Source organism: Anomaloglossus baeobatrachus, chromosome 2 (assembly GCF_048569485.1).
Source record: "Anomaloglossus baeobatrachus isolate aAnoBae1 chromosome 2, aAnoBae1.hap1, whole genome shotgun sequence".
Lineage (NCBI taxonomy): Eukaryota > Metazoa > Chordata > Amphibia > Anura > Aromobatidae > Anomaloglossus > Anomaloglossus baeobatrachus.
Genome location: NC_134354.1, coordinates 213,580,693 through 213,593,680, shown reverse-complemented (window position 1 = coordinate 213,593,680; position 12,988 = coordinate 213,580,693). Strand labels below are relative to the sequence as shown.

Sequence of the window (12,988 nt, the reverse complement as noted above, 5' to 3'; positions counted from 1 at the left end):
ATTAAACGACTGATGATCAGCGGAGGTTTAGGTGGTGATTTCTTGGTCCTCAGTCCCTGCTGCCACCCTCCTAACCTCAAAGTGTCTCTCAGTCCATGGCTGCTGAGCTTAGAGGCATCAGGTATTTAAGGTACCCTGCCCTTATGGGAGATGCCTGGGCAACAAGGTCTAATCCTAGAGATGAGTTGCTAGTTGTTCAGATCCCTTATCTATGTTCTGCTGCTGTGTTACTTACACCTGTCTGTTTCGTAGACCCAGGTGCTCTTGCTACATATTTAGATATCTGCCAAATCTGCTGTACCGGTGGCTGCTGTCTTGTACCATATCGGCCAAGATTGCTATCCTGGCCACCACTGCTACATTGTACCCTATCAGCCAAGCCTGCTATACCGGCCACTGCTGCATCATACCACTTTGGCAAAGCCCTCTGTCCTGGCCGCTGCTACAAAGTACCACATCGGCCAAGCCCGTTGTACTGGCCGCTACTGCATCATACCCTATCAGCTAAGCCTGTCACATCAACCATCCCGGCTGCACCTTCCTCATTAGAGAATGCCCATGTCCATACCCCTGGGCTAGGCTGTCACAGCACCGAGTCTCCCTGAGTGGCACCTGGTTTCTACCTGTAGCTCAAACCCACCCTCATTATCCGAGGCTCTGGTGATAACATGAATCATGTGAGCCATAGTCATGTCCCTCAGGTATTCTGTGTGCTGTTGCCCAGTAGGTCTACTCCCCACTCGCACCCGCAAGCATTAATACAGAATGATCAGTTCATTCTTTTGCAGCACAGGTTCACACATGATATGCAGCTGAGAAGGTTGAACTTTTAAGCAAAGCAGATCATTTCGCCCGATGAATGTGCGTTTTCCTTGTTTGTTGAGCTATCGGTAGCTTGTTTACAGTGCACGAATAGCAGGAAGAAGCTATCGTAGGAAGGCTCGTTTCCGATTATCGCGTAGTGTAAATGCACCTTAAGAATTTATACGTTTAAAATATATCAAAGTGATAATACTGTCATAGATAAAAGCTATATAACATGTCTAGTGCTACACTTGGACTGACAGGTAAGAAAGACTGTCACTTTAAATGCACTGTAGCTACAATGGATTTCATCACAGACCCGGAAAAAGGAAGTGTGAGCTGTTGTGAGTGTGTAGAGTCGGTGTTGGGCTGACACCTGAGTATGAGCTGCAGCTAGCAATATCTGTAGTGCAGTATGGGCAGTGCGTGCTTAGTCACTGGCTGTAATGCAGAATGTAAGTAACATTGGCTTTGCCCAGGGATTATTATCCTAATGCTAATATCACTGTGCAGATCGCTTTCCATGTCACGTACTTTATATACATAATTTATTCCTCTATTGTGGTCATCTGCTTATGTGTGCACGGCTGTCAGTAGAGTGCCAGGCTTTCTGTATACGCTGTACTGTAACTCGGTTATTCATCTCTTCCATCTAAACTCATTCTGTAACAATTTATTTTGCCACATTTAGGTAGTTTGTTACGTTTCATTATAACCATGTATTAATTTATCAAATCGTTATTAGATTTATAACAAGATCTGATAGATTCTGGTTGATGAGATATTCTGGAATAATGTATAGTCACAGAAACAAGTAACGTCTCGTAAAGGGCTGTTATAGGGTTGTAAGAGACTCGGCTTTTCATGAAAATGATGTTATCAGTGTTTTGTATCTCAGGAATTTCATAATTGCGTGTCTGTGCTCAGTCTTCTACTTCTGCTCCTGAGAAATTTCACATTACACAGCAGTTCAGAGGGCAGAATTATCATACTGGATTATCAGATTGTTCCTCTACACACACTTTTTTTTTTAGTTTTTAAACCCAGAGTGTGTTGCGCTTTGAAAAATTACAACTACACCCTTCCCCTCCAAAGAAAAAAACAATACTATTTAGGCAAAATTTTCTATAATTTCCTATAAACTGTAAATCACCGTCTAGGCGCAGCATTTTTCACAAAAAAAAAACACCAACAAAAACACAGTGGGTCATTGTGTATGTCATTTAAGTTGTGCTATATTAATACTGTACCAATATATTCAGGTTTGGACTGGTCCCCAGGGGAACCGGTGTATTCCTCGGTGGCACCCCCCCCGAATTCTTATATGTGCAGCAGTTAGCACAATACACTTGATTCTCTATGAACAGACAAAGGCAGCATCTTAACAATCATTTAGGAAACTATCCAGTTAACTATATGAAAGCATAGATGAATTTGTGAATGAAGGTAATGTAATACAGTGAAAGAAATAATTATTTGATCCTTTACTGATTTTGTAAGTTTGCTCACTGACAAAGACATGAACAGTCTATAATTTTAAAGGTAGGTTAATTTTAAAAGTGAGAGACAAAATATCCAAAATAAAATCCAGAAAATTGAATTGTATAAATAATATAAATGTATTTGATCCTTTACTGATTTTGTAAGTTTGCTCACTGACAAATACATGAACAGTCTATAATTTTAAGGGTAGGTTCATTTTAAAAGTGAGAGATAAAATATCCAAAATAAAATCCAGAATATTGAATTGTGTAAATAATATAAATGTATTTGCATTTTGGAGAAAGAAATAAGTATTTGATCCCCTACCAACCGCACACTGAGCGCTGGCTCCCTGCTCTCCTAGCTACAGTACACATCGGGTTAATTACACGATGTGTACTGCAGCTACATGTGCAGAGAGCAGGGAGCCGCGCACACTGTTTAGCGCTGGCTCCTTGCTCTCCTAGCTACAGTACACATCGGGTTAATTACACGATGTGTACTGTAGCTACATGTGCAGAGAGCAGGAGCTGGCGCTGGCAGCGTGAGAGCGGCGGAGGCTGGTAACGAAGGTAAATATCGGGTAACCACCTTGGTTTCCCGATGTTTACCTTGGCTACAGCTTACCGCAGCTGCCAGATGCCGGCTCCTGCTGCCTGCTCGCTTCATTTCGTCGCTCTCTCGCTGTCACACACAGCGATCTTTGCGTCACAGCGGGAGAGCGAAGACGAAAAAATGAAGCTGGACATTCAGCAACGAGCGGCGACCTCACAGCAGGGGCCAGCTCGTTACTGGATGTCACACACAGCGACAGCGATGGGACGTCGCTGCAACGTCACAGAAAATGGTGACGTAGCAGCGACGTCGTTGTCGTTGTCGCTGTGTGTGACACCACCATTAAGAGTTCTGGCTTCTACAGACCACGTAAACGCTCCTAATCAACTCGTTACCTGCATTAAAGACAGCTGTCTTAAATTGTCAGCTTATAAAAGACTCCTGTCCACAAACTCCATTAATCAGTCAGACTCTAACCTCTACAACATGTGCAAGACCAAAGAGCTTTCTAAGGCTATGTGCGCACGTTGCGTCGGAGTACCTGCAGTTTATTCTGCACGTTTTCCTTCCCTTGGTTTTTGACCAAATGGCTTTTGACCATTTTTTAGCGCTAAAAACGCATGCGTTTTTAGTGTGGTTTTAGCGCTTTTTACCTGCGTTTTCACCTGCGTTTCTGCAGATGCGTTTTTTAGATCAAGACACTGAGAAATAAAGTTGAATTAGTCAAATTCAATGAAAAAAGAGAAAAAAAGTATAAAATTTACTTTTAATAAAACTATATGGGAAATTATCAATTTTAATGAAAAAATAGTGGTTATGCACATTTTATCAGAAAAATAGGTGAAGTTTCTAATTTTTTAACATTTAAATTTTCGGTTATTGTGTGTGTGTAAAGGAACATTAGAACCCATTAATTTTTGTCCAGAAAAGCATGCGTTTTTGGAGCCAAAAACGCAGTGGAAAAGCAGGTAAAAAGCATGAAAAACGCAGGAATTGTGATTTTGGTTGCGTTTTGCCATTTCTCATTGACTCCAATGTTAAGGAAACGCTGCAGAAATGGCAAAAACAACTGACAAGCTGCTTCTTTTTCAGCATGGTTTTTGACCACAAATATGCAAATTAAACGCTGCTGAAAAAAAAGCAAAGTGCAGACAGGATTTTTGCTTTTCCCATAGACTATGCTGGCAATCAAAAACGCATGCGTTTTAGCGCAAAAACGCTGCTGCTAAAAACGCTGCAGAAACGCGGAAAAAAACGCAACGTGCGAACATAGCCTAAGGATGTCAGGGACAATATAGACCTGCACAAGGCAAAACTTATGGACGGAGCTGAACCTCCAAGTTGCCAAGCGACAGCCTCAAAATCTTAATGATTTAGAGATGATCTGCAAAGAGGAGTGGACCAAAATTCCTCCTGACATGTGCGCAAACCTCATCATCAACTACAAAAAAAATTCTGACTGCTGTGCTGGCCAACAAGGGTTTTGCCACCAAGTATTAAGTCTTGTTTCCCAGAGCGATTAAATACTTATTTTTCTCTGCAAAAAACAAATAAATATATACAATTTATACAATGTGAATTTCTGGATTTTATTGAGGATATTCTATCTCTCACTGTTAAAATTAACCTACCCTTAAAATTATAGACTGTTAATGTCTTTGTCAGTGGGCAAACTTACCAAATCAGCAAGGAATCAAATAATTATTTCCTTTACTGTATCTGACTTTATCTGAGCAGGGGGCCTCCATTGTCAACGTTTCTGGTGGGCACTTTGCACCCCAGGCTGAATATATTCCATTAGTTAGGTCAGTATTCTATATAATGAATGTTATTGTATAGTTGCAATAACACTGTATATATGAAAGTTTGTATGTCAGGTCAGTAATTTTATGTATGGCAATTTAAAGGGGTTGTCCACTACTTTTACATTGATGGCCTATCCTTAAGATAGGTATGTCATCAATGTCTGACCTGCCAGGGTCTGACACCCGACATCACCGCCGATCAGCTGCTCATGATCCCGGTGGCGGCAGCAGCCAGCCAGAAATGTTCAGTTTCTGGAGCTGCTCCATCTTCTGGAGATCCTGCACATCCGCCTCCTATTGATCTGAATGAGCGGTAGCTGTGCAGTGCCAATATTAGAATATAGAAAAAACTGTGAACCGGCTGGATATCCAATCTAATGGAGGGGCTATTTATAGCTTCCTCAGTGTATACGCTGTCAGGATCTCTTCCCCGAAGAAGCGCTAATATTCCAGTGAAACGCGCGTCGGATATCCTGTGGTCCTACCCTGGGGGGCTCTTGATGGCCTAGGAGCAATCCTGACACATATTTATTTGCACTTGCTCTTTGGGTAATTATGGTCTCTTGATAACGATTTCTTATATACTTACCCAGTATATAGTTCCCAACACATGATGCTTTATATGGGGATTTTTCCCTACATTTACTGTGCTTATACTTATGCTCCTTTTGTTGGGAATATAGGGTGTTGACTGTATACATTTACTGTTGATTATTAGGGGACTTGTATTTTATATATGAGTCATTAATCCCCCCCCTTTTTTTCCACTCTCCTATGGTTGTTTTTATTCGTCTCACTTGTCTCTGTTTGTGATTTTCTTAATAAAATTGTTTATGTTTGCACAATTACTCCATTTCTCTTGCTTTGTATATATTAGAATACAGAGCAGCTCCAGAACTGAGCATTTCCGGCTGACTGCTGCGCAACAGGGACCAAGAACAGCTGATCAGCGGAGGTGCCGGGTGTCGGACCCCGGCAGATCAGACATTCATGTCCTATCCTAAGGATAGGCCTTCAATGTAAAAGTAGGGGACAACCTCTTTAATATCAATATATTGTTTAATTTATAGATTTCTGCCGCTATTGAAATCAGACACGTGCACAGAATTCATATGTCTTTCAAATTTTTGATAGACTGAAATTTGTCTTAATCTATCATCTCACCTACCTGTGGAGGTAGACAGATAAATATAATAAGTTCCTCATTACAACTTCTTTTATTGATATAAATATCCGCCATAAGGCTCGTTCACACGTCAGGTTCTTTTTGGTGCATGAGCTAGCCGTTATTTAGGCAGATACCGCATGTAACATTACAATGAATGTCCTTTTTGTTGACCGATTGTCCACAAAAAAAAACAGAGAAGTGTCCTACTTTGATCCATGTTATAAATTGAATTGGCCAAGATGAATTGTGAAAAAAAATGGATAGCATGGGCCTGTCATCCCTGAGTTGTCTGTATTTTACTGTTTAAAGAATAGAAGAAACAAAAAATGTATTTATGTGAGAAAAATGGATACAACAAGAACTGTAAAAACTGACACATGGAGCAGTGGGTGCAGCACATAAAAAAACACCCAGACCATTTTTCACCTGTGAGAACAAATACTGAAGCACATCAGCATTATGGGTCTTGTTATTCTGTTTCGTTTTAGGAACAGATCAAAATTCATGTTAATAATAATAATACAATATTCATTCTATGGCGCAAACATATTCCACAGCATTGTACAATTCAGAGGCTATATAGACAATATCTGACATTATAGGGTAACACATAGTTCAAAAATTCCAACAAGAGTAGTGAGGGCCCTGCTGTCAAGAGCTTACAATCTGTAAGGAAGTAAGGAAGACCCAGAATTAAAAAGTGCTTGTAGAGTATTGTCCAGCCATCTTGGTATACTTGTCAACTGCTGGAGCCAATCACCAGCCAATATCTGTATATGTCCAGATACAAAGTGTTACGCGTGGGAACCAGATTGTGAGGAAAACTGTAAAATGGACTGAGAACAGTTGGAGAGGTTAGCCGATATTGCAAAAAGTGTTTTTAGGGTACACATGAAATTGTGGCCCCTGGGAATTAACATCATTGTTGTCTACATTTGGGTCCAGACTGTGCTCTAAGTATTACAATTACCTTACGGCTGCACAAAAATGCAAAAAAAAAAACAGGTTACTGTACCAGTTCTTACACATCAACTTATGAACAAACATCCACCCAAAACCTGAACTGGTGGTCCAATTGAAATAAATCAAAACAGCAGCTCCTGATGTAGGAGAATAGGCCTCTTCAAATTAGAGGAGTTAGCATTCAGAGGCTAAAATTTAACATTTAATCTATTCCATTAAAATTTAGATTAAAATGTGTATTAACCCAAAGTTCACTGGATTGCTGCCATTAATACAACATTCACATTTCCAGAGAACCTATGACATAACAAAACAAGCAAAAAAACACAAAAAACACAAAACAATTGAGTAAGAAGATTATCACTCCAATAGGGACAGACAGTGGTCCAGTATGAGTATCAAAAAAATCATCAAAAAAACTCAATATAATAAACAAAAAGTGCAGAGAGTGTCAGAGAGGAATTTACCAATTCAAATCTATGGAATGAGTTTAGGAATGCTCTCACCCATTCTTGCAGCTTGGGGTACAAAAGACTTCCTCTATATGGGTCCACACAGCATCGGCTGGCCCTATACTGACCCTAGAAGATCTTTATAACGTCTACCACCCCAAAGCTTCTGCTCTTACAAGAACAGACCACATCTAGTCCTCTCTTGTATCCCTACAATATTCCTGGCCCTCGTCCCGACGCGTTTCATCACTTCCGACTCATCAGGGGACTTCAGTATTGCATAAGAGGTAGAGGGTCCTGCACCCAGACTCACATAGGAGCTGAGGCAGGTATGAAAGAGAGTATATATACATAGCAAAGCCAATCAAAAAATGCACTTAATCAGAAACTCACCAATGGCCAGTTTCATCCCCAGGTGTTTATGTTCAGTCATCATTATCACTCTCCAAGTGTATGAATGCCACGCTATATAGAAGCACATGGTAGCTAATTGCAGCATGCGTTTCAAAGTGGTACATGTATATCTGGTGTATGAGTCACATCCGGAGTCATTCTGGGTGTATATCATAGAGAACCAATCAGGGAGCGCCATGACGGCGCGCCTCTCAGCGAATACAAACCCTCCAGACGTGAGTGCTGGGGGCGTGTTTATCCCTAAATAGGGGAAGTCCTAGAGCTGCCAGGGCAGACCTCTTGGACATACTGCGCAGGCTCCCCCTGTGGAACGCATACATCTGCGCTCCACACAGGGGGAACCGAATGCATGAAGCACGTCACATCCGGTCTCCCTAGACTGGCGCGTCACCAAAGGCATCGCATATGTCCAGGACCTATCACAATTAGGGGCGTATTCAATGCTGAGTGACGTATCTCACAGGAAAGTATCTCTCAGACGCTCCGTGCGAATCCTTGTATGGAACACAGAAACATGCGCTCCACATCATATAAAGGGATATTACATGCCGGACGCTAACAGAATCAACCTCCGTAGATGACTGTCTTATTAAGTCACTGTGTATATCAGACACAATACGGTGTGCTGCACAGTTTCTACAATAGAGGATATCCTCAAAATAACATCACTAATGGATGCTAACATGCATCCTTTTGGTCTCAAATACATCCAAAATACGTATATTGTGCATACTCTAACATAGGAACGCCTACTCCTTCAACACCCTCCCCTCAATGTTATAACATGAGGGGACGGAGAGGACGTCACCAATGATTATTAAGGGAGCATCTCTCCTATATGCATGTCAATCGACTCATGCTACCCAAACTGGGAGGGCTCCAAAAATGTATTACACAAGACGTTATGCAAAATACATAACCATGTTCTACTAGACTGGAGAGGTTATTAGATGTATTTGATTAAATATGTGACTGACCATAGGGGTAATGGGGGAGGGGGGGGGTTTGTGCTGTGACATCTATGTGTTATAATTGACCTTAACTGTATATCAATCATATGGTTCAATCAGGGCCCAAGTCTAACAGTGACGTATAGATTGGGTTCTAGATAGGGAGACGGAACAACATCATCAATCCCGAACCATAGGGGTTACAATATCACTAATTATTAATACCAGGCTATCTTTGGCAGTTGTTCAACTGGACCTATATGAAACTGGCGAATTGCAAATGTTCATTGAATCCTTGCAGAGATAAGGTACCCAAGGTAAAAATCCATTTAGTCTCTCTTTGAAGTACTTTTTGATCCCAATTTCCTCCCCTTTTGGGCTTTGGGATCAAGTCAATGCCAACAAAACGTAGCACTGAGGGGTCACCACCATGTTTGGCCCAGACATGTCTGGCCAAAGGTTTATCTCTCTGGTGCTCGACGTTACCAAGGTGATCCCCTATTCGGCGTCTGAATTCACGAATGGTTTTACCCACGTATTCAAGTCCGCAAGAACAAGTGGCCTTATATACTACTCCCTGAGAACGACAATTGATGAAATGGCGGATTTCAAAAGTTCTGTTGAGGACATTGCTCCTAAAGTTTTTCCCTATCTCTAAAAAGGGACATGCAATACATTTGGAGCATTTATAACACCCTTTGATTTCTCTAGATAGCCAGTTTGTTTCATGGTTCCTTTCAAAATGGCTATGTACTAGCCTATCGCCGAGAGATTTCCCTTTTTTGTAGGTAATTAACGGTTGGCGAGAGAGTGAAGGGCCTATATCTCTGTCCATCAACAGTACAGGCCAATGTCGTTCAAGGATCTTGCGAACCTCCGTGGCTCCATTATCAAAGGTGGTAATGAATCGTGTGATATTCTCCTCTTTGCTTGGTTTCTGTCGATTAGTTAACAGTTCTGCTCGGGGAATATTCTTGGCCTCATGATATGCTTTTTTTAGGATCTCCTTAGGGTAACCTCTTTCTTTAAATTTGTCGCGGAGTGTCTTTGACTGTATCTCAAATACACGTTTGTCAGTGCAGTTCCTCCGCAACCGGAGGTATTGACCTTTTGGAATTCCTCTCCTCAGGTGGAAGGGATGACTACTTTCCCACCTGAGGAGAGAATTCGTGGCAGTAGGCTTATAGTATGTTGATGTGGAGATTTCGCCCATGCCATTCTTTTGGATGAGAATATCAAGGAAGGGGAGAGTTTCTTCCTCTATGACATATGTAAATCTGAGATTGATGTCATTCTGATTTAGACCCGCTACATAGTTAACCAATTCTCCTCTTGGTCCATTCCATACAATCAGAATGTCATCTATGTAGCGGGTCCATACATCAAATTTACATGTCATCTCTCTTTCCTCCTCCACAAAGATCCGTGTCTCCTCCCTCCAACCCAGGAATAAATTTGCATATGCGGGAGCACAAGGGCTCCCCATAGCGGTACCCCTGAGTTGGTGGTGGATCCGCCCATCAAAAACAAACACATTCCTCCTCAAACAAAAATCCAGGAGTTTAAGAATGAATCTGTTATGATTAAAAAATTGACAACCCCGTGAGTTCAGAAAATACTGCACTGCCTCCAAACCTCTAGCATGGGGTATCGAGGAATAGAGGGCCTCCACATCAATACTTCCAAGGAACGCCCCTTCACTGACTGTAATGCCCTCTAGTCTCCGTAAGAGGTTAGGGGTGTCCTTCACATATGAAGGCAAAGCTGTTACAAATGATAGGATCCTTAAACCATTTGTAACAGCTTTGCCTTCATATGTGAAGGACACCCCTGACCTCTTACGGAGACTAGAGGGCATTACAGTCAGTGAAGGGGCGTTCCTTGGAAGTATTGATGTGGAGGCCCTCTATTCCTCGATACCCCATGCTAGAGGTTTGGAGGCAGTGCAGTATTTTCTGAACTCACGGGGTTGTCAATTTTTTAATCATAACAGATTCATTCTTAAACTCCTGGATTTTTGTTTGAGGAGGAATGTGTTTGTTTTTGATGGGCGGATCCACCACCAACTCAGGGGTACCGCTATGGGGAGCCCTTGTGCTCCCGCATATGCAAATTTATTCCTGGGTTGGTGGGAGGAGACACGGATCTTTGTGGAGGAGGAAAGAGAGATGACATGTAAATTTGATGTATGGACCCGCTACATAGATGACATTCTGATTGTATGGAATGGACCAAGAGGAGAATTGGTTAACTATGTAGCGGGTCTAAATCAGAATGACATCAATCTCAGATTTACATATGTCATAGAGGAAGAAACTCTCCCCTTCCTTGATATTCTCATCCAAAAGAATGGCATGGGCGAAATCTCCACATCAACATACTATAAGCCTACTGCCACGAATTCTCTCCTCAGGTGGGAAAGTAGTCATCCCTTCCACCTGAGGAGAGGAATTCCAAAAAGTCAATACCTCCGGTTGCGGAGGAACTGCACTGACAAACGTGTATTTGAGATACAGTCAAAGACACTCCGCGACAAATTTAAAGAAAGAGGTTACCCTAAGGAGATCCTAAAAAAAGCATATCATGAGGCCAAGAATATTCCCCGAGCAGAACTGTTAACTAATCGACAGAAACCAAGCAAAGAGGAGAATATCACACGATTCATTACCACCTTTGATAATGGAGCCACGGAGGTTCGCAAGATCCTTGAACGACATTGGCCTGTACTGTTGATGGACAGAGATGTAGGCCCTTCACTCTCTCGCCGACCATTAATTACCTACAAAAAAGGGAAATCTCTCGGCGATAGGCTAGTACATAGCCATTTTGAAAGGAACCATGAAACAAACTGGCTATCTAGAGAAATCAAAGGGTGTTATAAATGCTCCAAATGTATTGCATGTCCCTTTTTAGAGATAGGGAAAAACTTTAGGAGCAATGTCCTCAACAGAACTTTTGGAATCCGCCACTTCATCAATTGTCGTTCTCAGGGAGTAGTATATAAGGCCACTTGTTCTTGCGGACTTGAATACGTGGGTAAAACCATTCGTGAATTCAGACGCCGAATAGGGGATCACCTTGGTGACATCGAGCACCAGTGAGATAAACCTTTGGCCAGACATGTCTGGGCCAAACATGGTGGTGACCCCTCAGTGCTACATTTTGTTGGCATTGACTTGATCCCAAAGCCCAAAAGGGGAGGAAATTGGGATCAAAAAGTACTTCAAAGAGAGACTAAATGGATTTTTACCTTGGGTACCTTATCTCCGCAAGGATTAAATGAACATTTGCAATTCGCCAGTTTCATATAGGTCCAGTTGAACAACTGCCAAAGATAGCCTGGTATTAATAATTAGTGATATTGTAACCCCTATGGTTCGGGATTGATGATGTTGTTCCGTCTCCCTATCTAGAACCCAATCTATACGTCACTGTTAGACTTGGGCCCTGATTGAACCATATGATTGATATACAGTTAAGGTCAATTATAACACATAGATGTCACAGCACAAACCCCCCCCCTCCCCCATTACCCCTATGGTCAGTCACATATTTAATCAAATACATCTAATAACCTCTCCAGTCTAGTAGAACATGGTTATGTATTTTGCATAACGTCTTGTGTAATACATTTTTGGAGCCCTCCCAGTTTGGGTAGCATGAGTCGATTGACATGCATATAGGAGAGATGCTCCCTTAATAATCATTGGTGACGTCCTCTCCGTCCCCTCATGTTATAACATTGAGGGGAGGGTGTTGAAGGAGTAGGCGTTCCTATGTTAGAGTATGCACAATATACGTATTTTGGATGTATATGAGACCAAAAGGATGCATGTTAGCATCCATTAGTGATGTTATTTTGAGGATATCCTCTATTGTAGAAACTGTGCAGCACACCGTATTGTGTCTGATATACACAGTGACTTAATAAGACAGTCATCTACGGAGGTTGATTCTGTTAGCGTCCGGCATGTAATATCTCTTTATATGATGTGGAGCGCATGTTTCTGTGTTCCATACAAGGATTCGCACGGAGCGTCTGAGAGATACTTTCCTGTGAGATACGTCACTCAGCATTGAATACGCCCCTAATTGTGATAGGTCCTGGACATATGCGATGCCTTTGGTGACGCGCCAGTCTAGGGAGACCGGATGTGACGTGCTTCATGCATTCGGTTCCCCCTGTGTGGAGCGCAGATGTATGCGTTCCACAGGGGGAGCCTGTGCAGTATGTCCAAGAGGTCTGCCCTGGCAGCTCTAGGACTTCCCCTATTTAGGGATAAACACGCCCCCAGCACTCACGTCTGGAGGGTTTGTATTCGCTGAGAGGCGCGCAGTCATGACGCTCCCTGATTGGTTCTCTATGATATATACCCAGAATGACTCCGGATGTGA

The 12,988-nt window shown here is 42.1% G+C and overlaps 1 protein-coding gene across 2 annotated transcripts in view; it reads left to right on the top strand.

The window, feature by feature from the left end:
• The first annotated feature begins 1,166 nt into the window (after positions 1–1,166).
• Positions 1,167–12,988, top strand: part of PHTF1 (putative homeodomain transcription factor 1) — a 217,597-nt gene continuing 205,775 nt past the window's right edge. For both annotated transcript variants that reach the window (XM_075335599.1, XM_075335598.1), the window contains exon 1: positions 1,167–1,259. The gene's annotated coding sequence lies outside the window, so the exon portion shown is untranslated. The remainder of the gene's footprint in view (positions 1,260–12,988) is intronic.